Source organism: Cyanistes caeruleus, chromosome 2 (genome assembly GCF_971803275.1).
Source record: "Cyanistes caeruleus chromosome 2, bCyaCae1.hap1.1, whole genome shotgun sequence".
NCBI lineage: Eukaryota > Metazoa > Chordata > Aves > Passeriformes > Paridae > Cyanistes > Cyanistes caeruleus.
In genome coordinates, this window is record NC_141702.1 from 116,366,173 (window position 1) to 116,390,198 (window position 24,026).

Sequence of the window (24,026 nt, forward strand, 5' to 3'; positions counted from 1 at the left end):
GCATCACTAGGTAAGGCAGCTCTTCTTTCATCTTCCCCAGCTTTGTGTGTATAAGCCCCTCGTGTTCTCACTGCTTCCACCCCTCCAATCATCTCCCTCTCCTGTAAGAGCCAGAGATCATTCTGTCTGCATAATATGGAGTACCCTCAAGGCCCTTAACATGGAAAGAATTATAGCAGTAATGTTTTTACTAACTTCAGGATTTTTTCCCATGCAGAAGCAAAACACTCATTTTTATAAACTGAAGAACACACAGACATATCAGGATGTTTTATGTTGCTATATCAAAATGCAAATGAAACAACACAATTAAAACCACTCCCTTCTCAAGAGTATGTAAAGAACTGGCAACTTTTTAGTCTTTGCTATTGTCTGTGACATAGGCAATGCAAAATCTTGGACTGACTGATTTACTCGATCCTAAAAGTGAAAACTCCTGCAGCAAATGAGCAGTGTTATGGCAGCAAACAGAGTCAAAAAACCCCCAAAAAACCCAAAGCTTCAAAGTATCAGATATCAACTTACAAGGCCCTGTTCTAAAATGATGGGATGGCTGCAGAGCGTGGGAAAAACGCTTGTGTGTTGGCTGCACCTGCAGGACTCCGCATGCAGACGTTCATGCTGAGGGTAAACAAGGAGTCAGCCATGCAGCTATTTGCAGTCTGTGCACTTCCAAACATCCACTTCCATGCAGAAATGCCGGGCTTGAAGGGCACAACCTTCATGTCCCTGCAGTGAACAACTGAAATGATGAGCCTCATACTGTGAGACATCCACCAGTAGAAGTTTCAGCCCTCATTCCTAGACCAACTATTCCCCCCAAACAAGATGTGACACGGCTACAGATTCACGGCAAGTGGTCTGATGTTCTTTTTTACTTTGTGCTTTATGCATTTGCCTTTCCAGTTTTGGGGGAAAGAGAAGTCAGTTGTTGAAAACGAGAAGCAGCATTGAAGGATTTGGTAAGTATCACCTGGGCACAGGGTTGCCTCTCTTTTCTTCTTTTGCTGTCCAAGACCAGCTGGTCCCAACAGTGGGTGGGGCCTCCCACTAGTGAACAGGTACCTACAAAAGGCTCTTTCATTGCCAAAATCACTGGCACAACAGGCAAAGAGAAGGGGTGATAGGTCATCAGAAGATAAGGAGGTAGAAGCAGACATCTGACTGTTCTTTTTTTTATAGCAAAGTATAAAACCCCCCAACAATATTAAAAAAGATGTTATGTGCTGCTGCAAGCTTAGAGATCCTTATCTCTGTGTTTGTCAGGCCGTTACTTTATATTTGGTTAAGTAAACTTTGTATTTGGTCAAGTAAACTCAGCATACCAAAACATTGCCAAACATGGTTAGACAGTAACAGGACCCAGTCAAAAGGCATTGTTTGAAGGGAGAAATTTAGATGGATGGGAGGATACTTGCATATAACACATCAATCAATTATGCAACCCTCTGCATGACTCAGTAGATGTGAAAGATTATTCTCCTGAAGGAATGTGCTTAAAAACATATGGAACAATAATGTTTCTCATTAACTCCCCTCTACTCTGAACTTTCTCTGCCCATTTAACAAACACAAAGGTGCTTCAACACTGTTATGGATTACAGAACATTTCATTAAACCTTAATCTCTCAGAGGAAATAGCAAGAACAAGATCACAGCCTGCAGTTGTTACACCCAGGCTTCACTTCCCACACTGAGATAACTCCTGCTATCTGTGTATGAAACTTGCTAACCTGCTATGCCCAGACCTGCAAAAAGACTGTATTGCTTCATACAGGGCATAATCTCATAACAAATATTCCCCCTTTTTGAAATCAAGTAATACACAAGAGCTGCCACCCTCCAGGTAATCATCAAGAACTCAGAACTGCATTACTGTAGAACAGTCACACGGGGCAGATTACAGACAGGAGGGCAGATTTTCAAAATGGCCCAATATTACAGGCTTCAAAAGAGTTTCACTCCTTTTCAGGCTCATGATGAAGTGTGTGAACTTTCAAGTGCTTTTCAGCATCCAGTGAGAACAAACAGTCCCGTTTGTATCTCTTGTACAGCAATTGGCCATTTCTCTGAGGACATTATCAAAAGCTGTTCCAGCTTTGTTCTTTTTAACAGCATTGCTGCCTGATGGCACCAAACATTTCCTGCAAAATAAAGATAGGCTTACTTAGCTTTTCAAAATAATCAATTTCCAAAACTGGGGCAGGGAACATGTGGAATGTATTAACTTGTCCTGATTTTCAGGAGGAGCTGTCAGTCGGTTTGTATCAGAGTAGGCCATTCTCTTGCTGCGAAAGCTTTGCATTTCAGGAATTCAGAAACTGGCCTGGCGGAAAAAATAAGTCCTTTTCTGCTGAACTCGGACATAAAAGGATCCGAACTCAGAGGTGCTTTGCTGCTTTACTTTCTAAAAATAAAATAAGTTCTCTGAAATGTGAGTACATTTTGATAACTCGTGCAAGTCATAAAAGCGAGTTTCCATAGTCTGGTGCTCCCCTTTACACAAAAGTCGTTTCTGTTACAATTACTGTTAAGAAACAAGAGCCAAGTTTGATGACTGAAGAACAGTAGATGCTCCAGAAAAGACTGTTTTCTGCTTAATAATCTCCTGACAAAACCAGGGAAAGCAAAGACTTGACATTGTTTACCATTGTTACTGTTACTCTGACTACTCTTCAACAGATGTGAGCTCCTTTCTACTGGCAGCTGCTTCTATAGGGGCAACAAGTGCTTTGTAATAAAACTGAATTCAACTTACATAAAAAGTTGATAAAGATAAAAATCTTAAAACTTTTTCCCTCCATTTATCTTATTTTGAAAAAGTCTTTATTCTCCCATACTCTGTCAAATTCAAGTACTGCTTCTTGACTTCTATTTTGGCCAACATCTTCATAAGAATCCCTTAAACAATGACTGCAGAACCACAGCTGTGGAACTGTGTTATATACTAGGTAATAACAAGGAACCAGCAATGCTTGCAGAGCCTGATTCCAGTCAGGAATTGCTAAAAAGCTATGGAATTTCAGTGGCATCGAGGCACCTTCAGGTCTCCTAATCCCTACCACTGCAAAAGGCCTGTGTGAAAATACAATGCCTTCATTATTAACACATTTGGGTCCTTGGGCAGCAATCTCTCTGTAGTGGAGTTTTAGTCTCTATAAAACTGCAAGTAATGGTAACAATTTTCAAATTCCTAAGAGTCAAATTTTAGCTTTAAATTATGCCTCTGTTAACCTTTTGTATTTTCCTGCTTTGCCACTTCTCCACCGTTTTCCCCCTACCGTCCTTTGCGGCAGCTCCTACATGTCAGAAAACTCAGCAGAGCTGTAACTTATTCTAGTTTTAATACTCATCCATTGCAAATATACTCACAAGGAAACCTGGGCATCACCCTTAAGGCAACTGAGAGCAAACAGAATATGCCAGGGTTTAATAAAGTAATTTGAGAACACTTGAAGTATGCAGGTGAGGAGAACAGCAATAGAGGCTGTAACAGATGGTGCATGAGGCAGTACTGAAATCATCCCTTACACCACACTGAAAGCATGACTTCAGCTCACATTCAGCACAAATCACAAGCAAACTGCAATCCATTGAGAAAATGGGCTTCACTGTTCTGTGAGTTTATAAAATTGCAAAAACTTGACTTCTCCACTACAACATTATAGCCTTGTTTTCAAGCAAACTGCATTCAGATGTTGCTCCTCTGACATCATTAATCTCCATGGAAACCTTAGAATAACTGTTGGCCTGAAATAGGTTCTGTCATCCCAGATCAACTCAAAAGTAGTCCAGCAAAAGATCTTGTATCTCATTTTTTTGGCTGAACATTCTTACCAGCACAGCTGAAGAGCTACAATTCCTGCAGCCACTGTGAAATAGAGCTTTCATTCCTAACAATCAGAACATACATAAAGTGAACTATTTTTCCAGCTGAGGCTGAGATACAGAGATTCAAAGATTACCTACTTCTAGAGTAAGATACAGACTTGGAAAAAAACCCCCAAATGATGTGTCTATATGGAATTTTACAAGATGATTAAAGCTAGGAGACCAGGCTCCTAAAAAATCCTCTAGATCTCTGCACAGCATTATCCCCTTACAAGAAGGGAGCAGGGCAAAGCCAAGAGATTTTTCTAAAGGTATTTATTAAAATTTTCTTTTGAGAGAAACTGTCTATTTGAAATGTCTGTTTCAAGTGGAGTGCAACCAGATGGGTCACGTTGGGTTTTTCTTTCTCCTTCTCCATACCAATGAAGCCACTCTCTGTGATTATTGTCCCCAGGATGGGGTTAAGAAGTTCCTCAGAGATTTTCTACCTAGCTAACAGGTCCTCTGCAAACAAGTTTTGTGCTGAGTTAAACTGACTCAGAGATTCACTAAATGTCAGGAAAGCCGTTTTCTTGGCAAGAAGCCCTGCGCACAAATTGGTTCTATGAGGAAAACATGCTGCCTGGGTGTCCACAAATGCATAATATGTTATACAGATAGAGAAATGAATTGGTTTCTCATAGACCAAAACTAAGAAAGTAATCTGGATAAAGGGAATTTGAGACTTGCACAGTTGTATCACACTGCACTAAAGCTGGCTTTATTGAATGTAATTCAGTCATTGCTATGAATTTCTAAGGCTAATTAACAAACTGCTTTATAAATTTTTCTGAGATGCAAGAAATAAAGAGGCAAAAGAAAACAAGGGGGGGAATTAAAATAGTATATGAAGATTTGTACTTATTCATTTTCAACAGTATTGAAAAGAGTTGCCTCCACTTACAGCTGCAAGTACTTAAGATATTTCCAGAAAAATAAAAAAAAAAACAAACCAAGAAATCTTTAATTCCTCAGGTCTGATCTTCCCAGCTTTAACTCTTACAAGTTATTCCATAATCACAGTTTATTTTTATTCTGGCAAAAACCTTCTTTTGTTGCATATTTGTCCACTTTCAAAGCTAATAAAGTCCTGGGGCTCTCTGTATGGCTGGGTTATTTTAGCTACTGCTGTCATATGGCAGAACAGAAATTTCCTAGCATGGGGTTGTTGACAGTCTCAGCAGCTTCAGTAACACTGCTGGTGTCAAATATCACCCAGGTACACTGGGTGAGTGTACTGAGTGAGTTGAGTCTGGGGTTTTTTGTTCGATTGCTTGTTTTATCTCAGCAGCATTTAGATGTGTGCTAGGCAGAACTGGCTGAACTTGGCTGGGGAATTATTGATGCCATTGACACTGAATTTAGGAGATTGTTTGTTAATGAGTAGGCTGCTAAGTGAAACTCCAGAGGTCCACAGTGCAGAGAAGTCCACACCAGTTCCTAAGGGGATAAAATACACCCCTGGACTGGGCCCTTCAGACAGTACCTGATGTGTTCAAAGCCAAACACTCAGATTTTGACCCTTCTCCAAACAACAAGACCCTTCTCCAAATTACCAAGGCAGGTGCACGGTGGCATCCTTGTTACTGGAGTCCTGGGAAAGAGAGGCAAATTCATCTGAACCTAAAGCCTGAATGATGCCAGCTTTACAAGTATGTGGCACAGCAGGCTCCCACCTTTCTGTCACTGCAGGGGAACAAAATACACTCCCCTGTCTTTGTGCTCACTGTTTATTACAGGGATAGAGTCAACAGGATGCCAACAAGCAGAGCCTATCTAATACAAGAGAGGAAAGCAAATGCTTGTCAGCCACATCTTTTGCTCTCACTGCGAATTCCTTGTAGTTCGGTGTGTGCTGTGCCTCATGTTCACCTGCTAACAATGTAACAGCACCTGCACAGTTTGGATTATTGCCTCAAAAAGAAGAGAAGCAACAAACATTGGATTTTAACTCTTAATGAAGTACAGTCAAGGATTCTTCTAGCAATGGTAGCCATGAGATGAGACCCAGGGGCCCATACCTGATCAGAGCAAGCGTGTAAGTACACTATTCTCAGAATATTCCTCTGCAGTTTTCTTCTCAGGAGGTTTGAGCCATAAGCAGTATTTTGGTGTTAATTGCTTTTCTTGATGGGTTTTCATTGTATCATCAACTTATTAAATTCATAAGAACAAGCTCTAAATAACAGGAAACCAAGCTGACAGACACCTAATCTAACCTGGTAACTGCCTAAAATTCCACCCCTGGAGCCCAGGCATGGGTGTCCAAGGAGACGCAGCAGGACTGCTGCCTACGCCTGTCTCTGTGTATTTTCTTCCAGGTCTCCATTTTAATGATGGCCTCAGAACTATGGAATCACAGGGCAACATGAGAATATGAAACCTTTAAACCACAAGAATGACTCAGTAAATTAGCTTAGAGCTAAAGCAATAAATTGCTGCTTGTGGGGGATTTTTCTCCCTAATTCTAAAAGTCTGGTCCACCTTCCTCTTCTCTGGCTCCTGCCTCTGAGAGTCAGAAGTTATGAAGCCCTAATAATCCTGCTTCTCTCGCATGAAGGGGAAATTGCTTGCTTCTTTCTCCCAAAGAGGCTTTTATGAAACATTCAGACTTCACCAGCTCAGCAAACAGAATACAAACCAGTGCCTGTAGCAGAGAACATCAAGGTATGAAATACTTGAAGAAGAAAACAAAAGGGCTAATAATTTTTTTATTTTTTTTTTTTTAACTGATGTTAAGTTTCACAAAAGGGGTCCTCAAGTTTTTCTAAAACACAACACGTCCTAGTTGCTTCTGTTATTCATCTTCTCCAACATAAAGTGTCTCCTTCTGGTCTTACAACAATTAACTCTAACAAACAGAAGCAGCAGGGAGAAAAAGGAAAGAAAGAAATCCACAAAACACAGCTGAACTTCCAAGCATTTATGAAACAGATTGAGAACCAAAAGAGGCAACATCTGACAAAGGTGACATATTATCCTTGTGAGGCAAAAGCTCAGGCTGTACCAGCAGCCTGACGTTGCAAAGCAACTCACACTGAAGCACCAGCAAGTATCAAAACAAGGAGTTTATTAATTGCTGTAAAGTCACTGTGTCATTTTGTTATTCAAAAAGGACCAGGCACAATAATAGCTGAAATGCCTTAAATAAAGCCAAATTTTTTTAGAAAGTGCTTATTGAATATAAGCTCTCATTCACAGTATTTCCAGCAAGTTCCTGTACTAAACAGATCCCATCCACTGTGCAACCCTGTGTACTTATATAAAATAAGAGGAAGTTCTCTAATACCTGTTATTTCAAGGACCTCAGATGCAGCTTTTACTTTCAGGACTGCTGTGAGAAAAACTGGACTCAAAGAGAGGATGAAACAAGCTTCCAAGCTATGTATTAAATATGGATAACCAGCAAGGCCATCATAAGGTTTAATTACAGAAAGCAAATGCATTAGAGGAAGATGAGCCTTCATGGGTCACAGAATCTTGTTACAGGTCAAGCAGTGAACTCCAGTGCTGAAGTTTGGATTGGTTTAAAATTAATGCTTATTCATACTTCTTAAAGAGCACCTTAAAACTATGTCCAAACACAAGCTAATAATTTTTGGCATTTTGAAGCTTAAATAATTGCAGACTCATTTTCTTTTAGGATATACATACACACACGTAAGCATCCATATGCCCCAAACCGCCACTGCAGCTCTGTAACATTATAAATGCTTTTTGAACTCCAGGACAGCCTGGATATTATTGTTCTGCCATAGCCAAATACTTCATTATCCCCTTGATTTCTGAACAGCATGTATTCTTCTTGGCTCATATGAATGCCAAAAATTACTTGTGTTGCTCTTTGTCAGGTGCCATGCTTATTGTCAACTATTTCACCCTTTGGGAATACAAAATCTACCCCCAATTTCTCATGTTTGCATTAGTAAATTCTGCCCAGCACTAGCTTTATTTTCAGGAAAATATTAATATTTTTTAAGTATTCTAATTACTGGTTATTACTAGCAACAAACAGATTCAGTTTGGGGATAATCAGTGACACCTGAATGACGAGCAAGGACAAAGGGAAAGCCAAGATACAGCAATACTCTGGTATATCCATAGAGAACAGAGAGCTGGGAAGGTGAGATGAGAGAATGGGAGTTGTTTGGCATGGAGCTAAACCCATTTTATGGGTGACAAAGGCAATTCCAGGTAATCCCTGTACAAGGTAGTACTCCCTTCTCTCTCACTGCTTTCTGTGTGTAGACTTTCCTGCATAGTATAGATTGCAAAGAAAAATGCTGAAACAATCTCAACTGCCCTCTATGAGATTCACTTGGGTAATCCCGAGCCCTTGGTGACCCTGGCCCAGGAGATGACAGCTTTGAGGCAGACTGGCCACTCAGTAGTGATTGTCACACAGTTCATCACTGAACCTCACCCTCATTTCTCCAGGAGAATTCAACAGAGACCCACAATACACTAAGAGGCATTAAGGAGCAAGACATCCAGAGGTGTACCACAAGGAATTATCTACAGGGATAGTTACTTTCCATTGGGCTTGAATAATTGGATTTTTTGGATGAAAAACAAGTATTTCTAGGTGTGGGTCACTGATTCGGTTGCTAATGTTGCGTGACACTCGTCCATAGCAACAGAGTTCAGAATTCAATCATGAAGAAGTCTCCCACTTAGTGAGAACAAGAACTAGATGGAGCATTTTGCTGAGCTTTTTGTTGGCCTGGGTTTGCCATGATGATTATTGAGGCTGGCATGGGCCAAACCAGAGCTAAAAAGGCTTTGTTAAGCTGCCCTTTGTGAGTGCTTCTGAGATCCTAGAGCTGCCTAGGCAGCCTTGCCATACAGAATCAGTTTCTAATTGCTACTCCCCAAAGTTCCTCTTCACAAGCTCATTTATATATCACCACCCCTGACTGTTCCCTCACAAAATGAGCAGGTTCTAATTGTGGAAATAATGCCACTATCTCCAAATTTACCAAACATAAGCTTCCCAGCAGCAACAACCCATGCCCCACACGCTTCAGTTGCTCCCCACTGTTCCCCAAGGTGTTTCTTTTGGATCTTGGCTGTCTTAAGCCATTGCATCAGGTAACAAAGGCTTCAGTGGCACTCCCAGCTCCCTGACCTCCCCTCCAAAACCAGCAAGTTGTTCCTGGCTCTGCAATAGACAGGATACTCCAGCAGTGATTACACCACAATGCAAAAAAATGTCTTTCCCTTTGTTCTTAAGGACAAAATTGGCTCCTGGTGAGGTTCAGAGCCCGACATTTCTACAGAAAGCAGTGCAAAGGGTGGTAGGCTGACATTATAAAACATTGTAAGCTGATACTGCTGTGAAACATGTAAGACTTACAAACTACATGCTGAAGTAAATCATTTTGATACTCAGAAAGTTTCATCATACCAATTACAAATAATACATGAAGTATATGATATATGAATATGTCCCTGTATATATGTATGTGCACACACACATTTGCTTGAAAGCCATACAAAAGTGGACTGAGAGTTTAAATTGAGGCATTGGGAGAGGGAGAGGCTCCATAAGCAGCACTTTTGCAAATGCTACTCAACTGTGATTTCTAGTTCATGAGTGAGCAACTTACAAAGGAGTTCTGGACTGGGTGGATAAACAGTGGTCTAATTAGACTGATGTGCTGGGAAACTCTTCCTTCTGTGAAGCAACAAAACATGATGGTCAGTATGAGACCTGCTGTTATCTGCTAGATCTCACTACTGCAAAAATACCCCGCCCACAGTCCACAAAAGTATGGTATCCAGACAAACACTTCAGAACAGGATCTGGTTTCACCACTGCTAAATCCTTCATGGGAAATGTTTCTCACAGAGAAGGATGGGCTGTAGCTGGGAGTGTTGGAAGCTCTGGATGAAGCATCCCATTCCCCACTGCACCACGCCAGGACAGCTTTTAACATTCATAAAGCATCCTGAATGATTAATAACCATCACAAAGGAGCAGCTGAACAGTGCTGCCACATTTATATCTTCCCAGAATAAATGCTAGCTGATTTTAATTGTGTTTCATGTCTTCCTTAGAAGAGCAACATAAACTTGGGAAGATTTCACTCTAGAATGAGTAACAGACAAGCTCTAGTTGCATGGGAGTGCTATCACAAGAGTACAGCATGAGAGCTACAAAATACAAGGATAATGATCCCCCTGCACATCCATTCCCTAAAGTTTCTGAACATCCCACCTGCCACCTGGGCAGGCTTCACTCTGTTGCAGCTCAGACATTTAGCAAAGACATCTTAGCACCACTGTCAGGCCACATGCCATTCTGTCTGGCATTGTGCCAAAATAGAGCCAAAGTTATTCCACATCCCAAAGAGCTCATGGGAAGTGCTGCCAGAGATACACACAGCTAAACCGGAGGCTCCTTGGAAGCAGTGAGAAACTATTTCCTGCACAAGAGCCTCCAAACTGGGCCTTCCTCACAGAAAAGAAACTTTATATGAGGCACTGAAGAAGAATAATGAGGCAGCTCATCAGGTGTTGTGGTGGCATCTGTCGCTGCAAAAGGCCACAAAAAGAGTATAAAGGTCTTGAGTGGAGAATGGGAAAAATGAACAACAAAGGGTTGAGCCCTGGACTGGTCAGGGGTGAGAGTATGTTACTTATTAACCAGAGAAACAGAGCAAGGGCGACAGGAATCACAGCGAAGAGCCTTGGAAGTACAAAAGGAAAGCTGATGTTTGATGTACAAGGAGCCAGGAGATACAGAGGCTAAAACCCACAAAACCATTTTAATTTGGTGAAGTAAGACTGCAATGATTAAGGCAAGTTTGCTACAGTAACAGGAACATAACAATAAGACGTGTGCACGGATTAGAAGACTTTTCCAGCAGCTGTTACCCATCTGCCATGCAATCCCCACACGCAGCTGTCTTCAGTCTGCGACCCAAAGAGAGCTGAGTAACTAATAAAATTGTCACTCAGAGAAGTGTCCTGGGGATGCTCACAGCACTTACACTAAATCATGGGCAAGAGGAAAGAAGCAGGGAAGTCTGGGGAGACCAAGGAGGACAGTGAAGGTACTGAAGTCCAAGAGTGCACAAAAGATGGAAACAGCTGTTTGCTGTGTGTGTGTGTTTAAGAGAAAACTGAAGATTAAACATCACCAAGTGCACCAACAGCAGATGGAGCTGTAAGATAGGAGGAAAAAAATAACCTTTAAAGGTCCAATTAAAATAGCAATTCTGAAAATGAAGGCATAAACCCCTTTCTTCATGTAAAGTCATGACAGACAACCCACCAGAGCTGAGTTTGTAGGAGTATGACAGCCATACCATGTCAGCAGAAGGAGCTGCAACATCTTGTCTCTCTTTTTCCTGCCCTTAGATAAGACACCACTGCCCATGGCTAGCACAGGTTAAATCCCTGCCAGCTTGCTGCCAGCCATCTGCCAAAATCAGCCAAGCACAAGGCAAACACAAACCCAACCTGATTTAACAATCTCACAGAGGGGTTGCTCACATTCTCCACGCTTTGTGTTCTGCATTACATTCTAACACCTCCTGAAATTTTTTCACAGAAGCACAGACAAAAATTTTATACCATTTTCTGGGTTCTTTATTTAAAAACGGAATTAGTTATCAGAAGCCTATTTATCCCTGGAAAGAACAAGCAATACTTTGAAATAAAGGCTGAGGAACACTAGTGATGTATAAAAAGATCTGCAGAGATGACTGGTATCACTCATTTCCATGGACTTTACCAACACAAGCCCTACCTCATACCCAGATTCCAAAAAAAGCTGGACAAACTTTAATAACTCCAGGTGGAAATATGAATCTTACTTGAAACTTTCTGGAGCAAACTAAACTTTGGTCCTGCATAAAATGGATTCCTGTATTAGGCAACATGCAGCAAGTCTGTCAAGCATAAGAACAGCTTCATTTGTCAGGGATCTAAGAACTGTTCTAGGACAGGCTTCGACATCTCATTCTTCTGTGAACATCCTCTGAAGAAGAAAGTTCAGGTTTTTATGAAATTAAGCCACAAAAATGGAATAGCCTTCTAGCCCTGTTCACTGAAGAAAGATCCCACTAACAATCCTGTGAGAACAAGCAACAAAAGGGACATTTTATATAAACTTTAATTCTTTTTTCCTCCCACAACTTTACAAATCATCTCCAGTCACCTTTTTACAAGGAAAGAACTGGACCTCCAATGTAACGCTGCAAATCTTTGTGGAGCAAGACCACACACATGATGAAGTGACATTACCAGAGATATTTTCAGAGACTTGGAAAAGAGCCTATGTCCAAAAGCTTAATGGCTGGTCTCAGCAGTCAGCCTGATAAAAGATATCATCTGCTTAACTAAAAAATAAAAAAAATAATTATAGTATATAAATATATTATATATATATATATATATATATATATATATAAAAATTATATAAATATATATTATATATAATATATATTTTATATATTATATAATTATAATATATAATATATATTATATATTATATAATTATAATTATATAATATATATTTATATATTCTATTTACTACTTTGGTATTTGTATATATAAATATTTTATATATATATATATTTTATATATAAGCAGGTGTTGACAACATTTACTAATAATTCACAAGAGGTGGCACTGAAGCCTAATTCTATCACATGGTGCTAATTGGAGTCCAGGGCCTCCTTAAGCTATCAAATGGATTGCCAAATGGGAATTCTGTGCATACTTACAGGATAATACATCAAAGTATATGATTAATTTTATCAACAATAACAGGCTTCAGTATCAGTTTGCAGTCACAGAAATGAGCATACAATCACACAGCTGGCCTGCTGCACATCAGGCAATCCATTTCTCTTATTTTTGTGAAGCTGAGCTTTAAACCATGTTGTGAAATTTATAAATCACCATTTTCACACTGAAACCTGCTGATTACACCAAGCATGCCAGGACTCAGTTAATTTCCAGACACAACAGAAACCAGAGAATGGTTCTCAGGCCCTTCAGACTATTAAGATATATGCTAATTAGTTGCTACTTGATAGTAATGTATAGCTAGATGGAAATTACAACATGGAAGAGCTGTTTAAGTCCTTTGTTATTTAAAACAATTTTACTTGTTACCTTTTTCAAATCAGCATCATAGCAAAGCCAGAAATGGCACCAACAATCATGCTGATCGCAGGAAAAGAAAAACAAAAATCTACAATTGCCAGACACTGTTTCCAGTGTGACAGGAGAGTACCAGAGAGGATGAGGCAGCACAGGATCCATCCCCACTCCCACCTGAGCACGGATTGCACTCCAGCTACCCACCCTGACAGGCACAGCATAAATCCCCTCTCACCATTGCTATACCAGGGACAAGACACACTTTTGCTTTGATTCTACTCGTCTACCTCTAAGCTAAAGCTGAAGCCAAGTTTAAAACCCATCATGAGCGAGTGCACAGCTGCCCCTGAGATGTCCTGCTCCCACCACAGCCTCTGCACCTGTGCACACAGTGAACCTTGCTCCTGGAGCCTGGGCAGCAAAGAGATCACAACAACAAAGGGGCTCCCTCCACACACAGCTGACACGTGAATGGCACTGCCAGAGTACTGCCAGGAAAAGGAACCCCGGAGGGAGGGGATAGCAAACATTTTCTGTTTGTTTCTATAAACTCAAACATTCAATTGCTATAAGAGAACACAATAAAAAAAAATAATGGAGCAGCATTTAGATCTAGCAACTGCCAAAGCCAACAATACAGAATCTCTCTGGTGCCCAGTGTGGGTAGTCAGCTGTACAGTATGCTAAAAGTTGAAATATTTAACTCTTGCTGTAGCAAAAAAAAAATATAAATTGTTACTGGAAGCACTGCAGTAGAATTCCAGGCAGAGCAGTCATTTCTGCCTTAATGCAAGGATTGCTAGACCACTTGGAAGATAAATAAGAAGGCCAGCATTCACCTGGGGATACAGCAAAGAGGGAGAGGGAAGAGCAGTACTGTTGTTCTTTTCTTGGAGAGCTGTCTTGGTAGGTTTTAGACCACAAAGTGCTTCTGGCCAAATTATGTGGATCAATTCATCCTAATTCTGGCAGTAGGAAGAAGACAGGTTCTTTGAGACATTCCTAAAAATCCCACAGCAAAAAACAGTAGGGAAAGCGGGGGGGATGTCCATCCAGGAGCAAACAGCTGCATTGGTGCCTTCAAACCACATACATGGATCACGCAAGGAACACAGAAATTACACAAGGATCAAAATTTAAGCTGAGCATTGCAATCTCCCAGTGGCAAACACATTTTACAACATCTTTATGTTATTTTAACAGGGGAAAAAACCCCAACCAAATCCTGCCTCTTTCCTTCTTTTTTCTTATGGGTTCAGTGATTAGGGTTAAGGTTTGGATTGACAAGCAGAAACATGAGCACAGCTGAGGGAATAGAAAACTTAGAAAGCTATGAAAACTTTTCACCCAGAGCAACACAACAGGGACCTGCATCCTCACATTTCTATTTCATGCAGGCCAGAATATTTGTCTTTTTCTTCACTGCTGCCTTATGTGTGCTTTAATTGCATCATGCTAACAAGCAGATGACATTTTACAACGTGTTGGAACAGGGGATTAATGTTTTAAGGGATGTAAAGGCTGTGATTTCAAGCTGCTTTTGTAAGGAACATTGGTGTCAACAGAGGGTTGTAAGAGGAGCAGTAAAAACCATGTCCAAATTGATGTGGGGAAGCGTATTCCAAATTTTGAGATTCTGTATCTGATAAGATTTTGGTTGTGTGTTGAAATGACAGCGTTATACATCACTCCTCTTTCCCAGAGCACTCAGTCTTTTATATTATTTCCTCTGTTCAAGTTGGAATATTAAAGGAAGATTTCCAAATGCACAAAGCCATTTCATGAAAAAAAATAAATAAAATATCAACATATAACCATAACCCAACTGCAAAGATGTGCAGAATGCTCTAACAGAAGCCTATGGTTGCCACAGAAAACAAACAAAAACTTTCTGTAAAACATGCTGTTGTAGAAACAGAGGGAAAAACATAAGAAAATCCTTTGATCACAGCAGTAACTGCCTCATTCACCCTGGTGGAACCCACTGTTTGCTTCTCAGGCATCACTGGTTCCTTCCCCGGTGACTCAGGAGGGATAAAAACCTTCCACTGCAGAGCAGGGAGACTGAAATCATTGCACCAAAACAATCAGCCAAAACAGGGGATTAAAGCTGGACTGTGCACTCCCTTCTCCACAATCAGAAGGTGCCACCAGGGAGTCCCTCAGACCTTCTCCATGGCTCCCAAGCACAGCAGGGTTCAAGGGATGTCCTTCCCAGAGTGCCACACCAAGGGAAGTGGGAAAGCGCCAGAGCACACAGGGATTTCCTGCAAATGGACCCAAGTTGTGTGCTCAAAAGGTAGAAAACAAATACATGGAATTGAAATTAAGTGCTAAACTCTAGCTAGTCTGCGAGCAGTGAAAACAGAACAGAAATAGGAAATGGAAATTTATTTACACTTGGTGAGGGCAGCATGATCTGGGTACCACAATTCTGTGAAGGACTGAAAAGTAAAAATAGCAAGGAGAAATACCAAGTGATGATTCCCAAAACTTTCACCTTGTGTTCTTAAGGATTAAATCTGAAACCTGTAAAAGGTGGCCTCAGTATGGCAATTTATGAAGTATTTTTGTTGGGGACAGTTTGGGAGTATAAAAAGGTTGTGACAACATAATAAAGTCAAGAGAAAATAATATAATCTCAATAAAAGTAGAATATTTTACATTTAGTGTTTCCTTGTTATTTCCTTTTTCTTCATAAAACTCTGATCAAAAAAGATTTTCTTCTCCATATCCTTTTCTACCACTGATATAAATGGAAAAAAGAATAGAGTGACTCTCATTATAACTCACTTGGAGCATAATAAAGGATTTTGGAGAGTTGCACGTGTCCATTTTTGTCCTGTAAAACCTTAGGTGATGATTTTTTTAAAACAGCTTTAAGTTTCTTGCTGGCCCAGGGGCTGAAGGGTCAGCAGAGCCAGGAGAATCCACAGTTGTGCATGTACAGGCACATAGTGCTGTCCTATTTATATGTTTATTTTAACTCTGTTGATCCAAGATGCATCTGTAGCAGCACAGGACTCATGGAACTCACTAAACTTTCTGCTGTTTCCCATTTTAAAAAGCATTCCTGTTGGAGCTTATACATGATAGATGAGCTTTGAATATTTTCACATCATTTGAATGGTAATGGTTTCTGCACTGGAAACTTTTTATCCAGAGAAAAGTTCATGAACATGCACAAATATTCATGATCTCACTATGGTCAAGTGATCCTGGTTTGAACTGGATAAAAACATACAGACATTTAACACAGGACTGGAGTAAAGAAATTCCAATCTTGAAATATCAAGTTAAGCATTTCCAGTGTAAACAATCAAAACTATGATGACATTTTCAGTTTGATGTATTTAGAGATGTTATAGATAATAATACTAAATAAACAAAGAGGAATAATGTATAAAGGAAATATGCAAACTTGCAGAGATAAGCATATACCTTCATCCAAGTGGTTGGACTACATGAGTAAACAGTTGAAATTTGGATTTCATTTAATAAGACAGTTTTGGAAAAGATTTTAATGTATCACCTAAATCTTCTAATCAATTTCAGTGCATAAATTAAGTCTCACTCAAATTTTACACTAACACTGCTTCATTTTGTAATTCTTTCTAATAAAACGTCACATAAAACTTCATGGATCATCCTTATTTATAGTGATTTTCTATTAAGTTTTATATTAAAGATTACCCAACACAATTAAAAAAAAAAAGGTAGATTGTCAACTACTTCTTTCTAACTGACAACTGAAAAAGAAAACAAAGGATCAGTCCAAAGCATCCTGTATTGAAATTGTGTTGTCAGTTCAGTGTGTTCTACAAGCAAAGCCTTATATAAGAATTGTACTTAGGACTTCTAGCAAGACCACTTGGAGGTTGTGTAAAGTTGCACCCCAATACAGAAGGGCTTTGATCTTTTCCTCTTGCATATATTTAATTCTGTGATTGTGCTCACTTCAGCGAGGCTTGCCACAGAAAAATTGTAAGGCATACTTTTATACTTTTCAAGTTAAATATGCTATCATTCTGATGAAAAAATTCTCCACTTGAAACAGCTTGACAGCAACAATTTGGGGTTTTATTTTGCTTATAAAAATACAGACAACAGTCTACAGAGGCATTTTAGAACCTCCTTGAAACCTAAATCTCCTAAAGCTAGGAATAAATTCCTTCCAAAAGAAAGATGCTTCTCTTCAGACATTCTTAGAATTCCCCATGATCATTACTGAACAGAGGGACTATTCATGGTGATCTTATCACTTACTCCCACATATTATATATAGTGCAAAGTCTGCTCCAGTGCAGGCAGGTGGAATGTAAGTGATTTCATCTGGCCTGCATTCGGCCCTCATGGACCTAATTACAAAGCTGGATGGAATGAGCTCAGGGAAAACACATGAAATAATTTACAGTACTGTTATTCTGTAGTTCCAGAGTGTCACAAACCCAGTTGCATCAGTTTGCTTGTTTAAAACCAACCAAATCTCTCTCTGATCTCTTATGTAGGCCAAAAATTAAAAAATACGGAAAAAAAGAAAGCAATGAATTCATATTTGTCATGTTTACAACAGATGGATCGAGAGAGCTTAGAAACCACAGCTGAGCTGCAGAATCACAACCAGCTCTTCAGAACTGAGCTCTGAGCTTCTATTGGCCATGCTAAACTGCCCAGCAGGAAATAGTTAATTCTTGTTACTCTCTGCTTGTTCACTCTCTGCTTTCCCCCAGACTCCACAAGACTCCAGTGACAACTTGTATTCCTGCTTTTTCCAGGCTGAAATTTCTCCCAAGGATACCTTTCCTTTTTTTGAAGAATATTCCTTATGAATCAGGCAATGAGTATGATTTTGAAATCAATGCGAATTCTATCGCTAACTTAGGAAGAACTAGGATTTAATTCAAAGAATGTAACCATATGCTATTTAACATTATCTGTAATGTAAACTGTGATATGAAATACAGTCTGACTGTTGAAAGAACCAGAAAATTGTCTAGCAGCTTCCTGGTTCACCATATTTCTTAAATTTGTCTGTTATAAACTCAAGCTCACTTTTTGTCAATTCACTACAAAAGAACATTTTTATTAGAAAAATTATAAAATTAAAAGGAATGCAAGTCTAGTAAGTTGTTTCAACATGCAAAACCAGGAACATTCCTGTGTATACATTTTCTCCAGTAGCGTACCTGGCTGGTGTCAGGTTGTCAAAATGATTGACTTCATGAAGTCTAGAAATAGGAGTGACAGCAAATTATACACAGAATGGATTTTTTGACACTTTAAAGACAGAGCTTGTTGGCTCAAAGCACCCGACCATGAATATACTGACCCACATGCAAAGAGGCAGTGAGCACAACTCTCCTACCTACACTGGGGAGATGAAAGATGCTTTCAAAGAGCTTTCATAGAGGAGAAAAGGAAACTACCCACAGGACTAGACCTGAGAATCCCATACCAGATATCCAGGGCTTCCTGGTCAGCACGAGACCTCACACAGGCAGCTGAGATTGCCAACGTGATGAGGTTCAGCAGCAGATTTAATCCCAGAGCTATCCCTGGCTGCACAGTGGAGTCTGTCTGGATTTACAGACTCCATGGGATAGCCTTCACTACACCACAGACAGAAATAGTCATTTACAGTGGAAGTTCCTCACAGAGGAACTCACAGCTCTTGGGATATCTCTTCCCATTCACACAAATCTCTGCGGTCTGCTTCCAGTAAATTTTAAACAGGGAATTTTGAAGAGGGGATACATGCTTTGGATATAAAGTTTCTGTTCTTGACATTTATTAAAAGGTTCTTCAATACCTCATAACTTTTCTGTAGGTATTTGAACCATTCTTCGCATTTTAAGAGCACTGTGAGTCAGTGGAACAGGTTGTCCAGAGAAGCTGTGGTTGCCCCATCCCTGGAAGTGTTTAAGGCCAGGTTGGATAGAGCTCTGATCAACCTGGTCAGAAGGTTCTACCTTCCTGGTAATGGAAGGTTTCTGTGCCCATGGCTGGGGGGCTGGAACAAGATGATCTTTAAGGTCCTTTCCCACCCAGGCCACTCTATGATTCATTTAACTCCATAGGTTATGTTAAAAAAAAAAAAAAGAAAAAGAAAAATGGTATTTCATTATATTTGACAGCATTTCTGACAGTCTGTGCAGTTTTATGGCAATTTTTTTTCAGTAGTGAAGAGTAAGAATTTACAGAAAACAAGCCTTTTAAATCCTTCAGTATTCCAATTTTCTACACTGTAATAGGATGTAGCATAAATCTGAGGCAAAGAAAGCCAACAAATCCTCTGCCAAAAAGTCAGAACCTGTTACATGTGCAATCAATTAAAAAGATAATGAAAGCTATTTTCTGACATGTAAGACATCCTCCAACTGCACTTTCAAATTAAAATGGTGCTTTATATGAATCACTGTGTGCTAGGCTAGTTTTGCCTTTATTTGTGTATGTGTACCCATCTTATTTGCAGTGCTACAAAACAGAACTGAATAAACAAATGGTTCACAATTGATTAATGCAACTCAACTGGTAAATGGTTTATTTCATTTATGTTTTGAAAGGAAAATGTCTCACACGTGCCCCAGCTGCACTCACCATAATTTAACATAAATCATCCAGGCAGCCTCTAAGTCAATGAACCTTTGCTTTTCATCAATTTGCTGTCCCCACCAGCAGCTCCGTGCCAGCCATTCATATCACCCATTTCTCCATGCAATCAGCAGCCTTCCACCCATCTACACAAAGCTTTATGTCCCTGCAAGACCATGATTTAACCCTTCTCCGTTCATTAGAAAGGCTGCTAATTCAGGAGGATATCACCAACTTAGAATCTGATGCATTTCAAATAAAACAATAACAGTCCCATCATTATAGGTTCAATCTATCCAGCTGCAGGCTCATTTTTATGATTTTATTGCCTTTTTTTTTTCCAATGTCTTGTGCTGTTCCTGCATGCTACTGTGTGAGTGAAAGAAAATTCCACTGTCTGTCACTCCCATAAATGTTCTCCAGTTAAAAATAAATCAGACAAACAAATAACAAAAAATAAAAGTGACCAAGAGTGCAGCTTAACACAGTGGAACTGCTCATAAAAGATGTGCTGACAGGTCCTAAGTGACTGAATGCATAAAGGAGACCTTAAAAATCATGTTAACCCCTCTGAAGGTAATAATCTGTATTTCACTGGGTGTTTTGTTTTCTGCTGTTTCAATTTCAGCATATTAATGCTAGTCCAGGAGTGCTTGAAACAACCTTATAATCTTTGAGATACCTCAGATATTCTGAAGGATGCAAAAAGAATCTGATAACAAAGAAAGTGTCAAATGTTAAAATACTTCTTCAAAGAAGTTAAATATTCCTTTGCTGCTTCCATTTCTCAAATATTTTAGTTTTTTCTACCCTGAGGCCTAACCTGCAGTGGAAGATTGATTTACCTTAGCTCTATCAGTTTTGCATCATTGAGATACAAAGAACATATCCTGTTGTAGAGTAAATAAATCAATTTTTACTAAGATGGCTGCTTTCACCCTTGGGCTTGTACTGGTTCTACATTAGCCATAATAAAGTGGCAAAATAAGTAAACGTGTTACAACAGTAACTGGCAAAATCAGAATCAACACACTCTGAATTCAGGTGAGAGCTGAATTGTAACTATCAAAACCTACTGAAACTAATTTTGAAAGAATGTTTCTTATCCAAGCAAGCCTTGAGTTGAACAAAGCAATGCATTGAACCATTAATTATTTAAATGTGTGCTTGGATAAGTAAAGGTCTGCTTGTTTGTTTACCCCAATGTTGAGCCACTTCAAGCACAGCTCCTGATGCTGCGGGATGGACAGATGGACACGACACACTCACAGCAAAGGCACAGCTCTGGTGGTGCTGCTCTCCCTGTGGGAAACCAATTCCTCCTCCTGAGGATACAACTGTCTCACCCTGGACTGCTGGGCACAACAAAATCATTAATCCAGAATGACTTGTCCTGAGCAGAGAGGAAAGGAAATAAGTCAAATTCATTGCTCACAAAGATCTTGCACGTCCACAAGCACCGCTCAGGCTGCAGCGTCTCGGCCTCTCTCACCAAGGAACTCCACCTGTGGATCCAGTGCCAGCCACTGCTCTGCCTGAGACTGACCCTTGGAAACAGACCTTGGAGCTGGAAAGTGATCCTTGGAAAAAGAGGACATTCCTTATCCATCACATCCACCCTCCTGGCATGCTCCTAGCCCTGGCTGCACACCTGGGAAATGACTGTAAGCACATGCCATTCTACCACGCTTACCCTCTCTACATCTCTCTATTCATTTTTAAACAAACCAATAGTGCTTTAACCAGGCACAGTAGTCTCTGCATTTAAGACAGGCCAAGCCATGCCTAAATTCTGCAAGCAAAGTGGTAAATTCAAGACAGATAAATAAGTGATAAATACTGTGATAAATCACAACATAATGTGAATAAGTACCTGTGTCTGCATCATCACTGGATCATCAATGCCTGTTGCTCTTGAACACCACCTAACCTAAAAACCAAATTATCCAGCACTGCCTCTGCAGTTGTTTTCCATTTTGCTGATCCAAGGGGAAAAAAAATAAAATAGAAAACAGAAGAGAAAATATCCAGCCAAAATATGACAAAGATAAGTTGCTTGCCTCCTAATTTTGCCAAAATCTTCTAGGAAATGAAATCAGAATTCCCTTGTGCAGCCTTGCAAACGGAAATGCCACGCTCCGAGAGCACTAAACGAATGTTACACTGCAGCTGAGCAGGACAATAAAAGTATTGTGACAAACGGTCTCAGTGTCCCACCACACACACTCCTTTCCAGTTATCCTTAAAAGCAGAGACAAGCCAAAAGGAATAATAATATTCATTCTGCTTGACATACATTTCCTACCAGACAACAGACTACTGTGGAAGAACGCCTGGTGACAGATTTTATAGACAAACACAAACCAGCCCTGCCCAGCAGACCACCCAGATCATTGAAAATTATTGCACTGCATGTTTCCTGAAAACACTTGCACATCAGATCCATTCTGGAAAAAAAAATTTTATGAGTAAATAATCCTAATTACAATCATCATGTATTGGGCCCAATCTATAAAATTCTGTGTTTGTCTAGAGTAGGAACTGGGCCTTGTGCTGATATTAAAGTAAGGACAGGAATCACTTTGAGCTCATTGATGCACAAACACTCAGTACTCATTGGTGTGTACTATGGAGCAGTGGGACTGCATCCACCACTCCTATTCCTTGTTTCTTGGGGTTCTTTTTTTCTGTAACTACCCACTGCTGACAGCAGACCCTTGGTACAGCATGAACCACAACTTCCTTCCAACACCAGTCACACAGCCATCCCAATTCTGATGTAGGTCCAGTTACTCCTGCATTTACCATAGAGATGGAGTAAGCAAAACAGCCTTAAAAGTCAGCAGCAGCTCCACCTCTCATACTTGAATATGCCAAATGTAGAAAAAGAAAATCCACAGGAAGCAGCAGTAAAGTTGATTAATTTTTAAGTTGTTGGGGTTTTTTTTGTCTTCAAGAAATAGAAAATTATTTGAAAACTATCCTGTGTTTATAGCAGAAGTGGGAAACTATCTGCAAACAGAGTCTAATCAATTTTTCTCCTTATGTGGATATATCCTGGAGCAATGCACAGATTCCCAAATCTCAAGATCCCTAACACAATAAGGCATGACAGCACTCAGAAGAATATTCCAATACGAGAAAATAAACATTTCTTTTTACTAATCTCAAAATATCATATCCACAAATGATGCTTTTTAGGGATGGAACGTACAGAAAAGCTTCTTACAAAGCATTTCGTTTTATATTTACGAGAATTAATTCTGTAAAGCTCAGCTGATAAGCTCCTGTTAATTATAATGCTTTCTGTGCATGCCTTTCATCTGAGGTTCTGGAAGCACTTGGAAAATCTTAATTAGGTCTCAAAACACTACTGTGAAGAAGGCAAATTCTCCTTGCACAGAAAACAAGGTACAGAGAGCTTATGTGATTTGCCAAAGGTCAGCAAAGGGCTCTGGTGCTAAAGGGCACTCGGCAGACAACAGCAGAGCGGCTCCCTCCCACACCTCACCCCAGATCACATCTCAGAGCCACCACATCACTTATTCCTGTCCCTCACACAAAGGAATTGCAGTCACAGATTGCACAGCAGGCCACAGAGGCTGAAGAGATTTCCCATGGAAGGCACTCTTCCAGCTTGGGGCAGTTGTGTGAATTCCTCTTCTTTAAGCCCAACTGGTCTACACAGACACAACTGTTCATTAAAGCCAAAGCAAACTCTGGCTGCTATAATTACATGTTGTGCCTGGAAGGCTGAAATGTCATATAGTATCAAAGATTTAAAGTCTCATTTTCAGCCTTGCCTGATTACTTAAACCACTACCATAAAACTATAATGGATAAAATCTCACCTGAAGCTGATTAAATCTTTATGGATGTAATGGAAGAGTAGAGAACAATCCATTTATATTTTTCTGTGAATATTTACCTCTACTGTAGCTTTGGGTTCTGCACTGGAGCATTTTGCCTGCCAGCTTCCTCTAACTTACACCCAAAACTTCCATCTCCCTCTGCCAACTGTCTGCTTCAACCAATCATAAACATCAAAATATGTTTTCATTTGTTTAAAATGAAGACAGCAATTCCATTTGAAAGGATTCATGATAGCTGCAATACAAAAGTGAGGTGAGAAGATGACTAAGTTGCAAAAGAAAAGCTCTATCTCATAAAAAAACACCAGAAGTAAGGCCAAACATGATTGATTCTTTTAATTGCTAGCTCAAATATACTCAGCTTTCTACACAGACTTGTATTAATGTGTCTAACAGGATAGCTGATGAATACACACTGTGTGACCATAAGTAGAATCAGATCCACTCAAATACCCAAAATTCTCTATTTTTCAGGGGTGATGAGCACACACAGCACAAAACCCTCATGCTCACCAAGAGCAGTGCACACCTGAGACAGAACCTCTCCTGAAATGTTGACATTCACCACAGATGCT

At 39.9% G+C, this 24,026-nt stretch overlaps 1 protein-coding gene across 17 annotated transcripts in view; it reads right to left on the minus strand.

Moving 5' to 3' along the window:
* The window catches only part of PLCB4 (phospholipase C beta 4), a 185,811-nt gene that overhangs the window by 110,548 nt on the left and 51,237 nt on the right, over positions 1 to 24,026 (minus strand). For 2 of the 17 annotated variants that reach the window (XM_086873511.1, XM_086873557.1), the window contains exon 3: positions 9,480 to 9,547. The exons of the other annotated variants lie outside the window; for them this stretch is intronic. The gene's annotated coding sequence lies outside the window, so the exon portion shown is untranslated. The remainder of the gene's footprint in view (positions 1 to 9,479; positions 9,548 to 24,026) is intronic. 17 annotated transcript variants of the gene reach the window in all.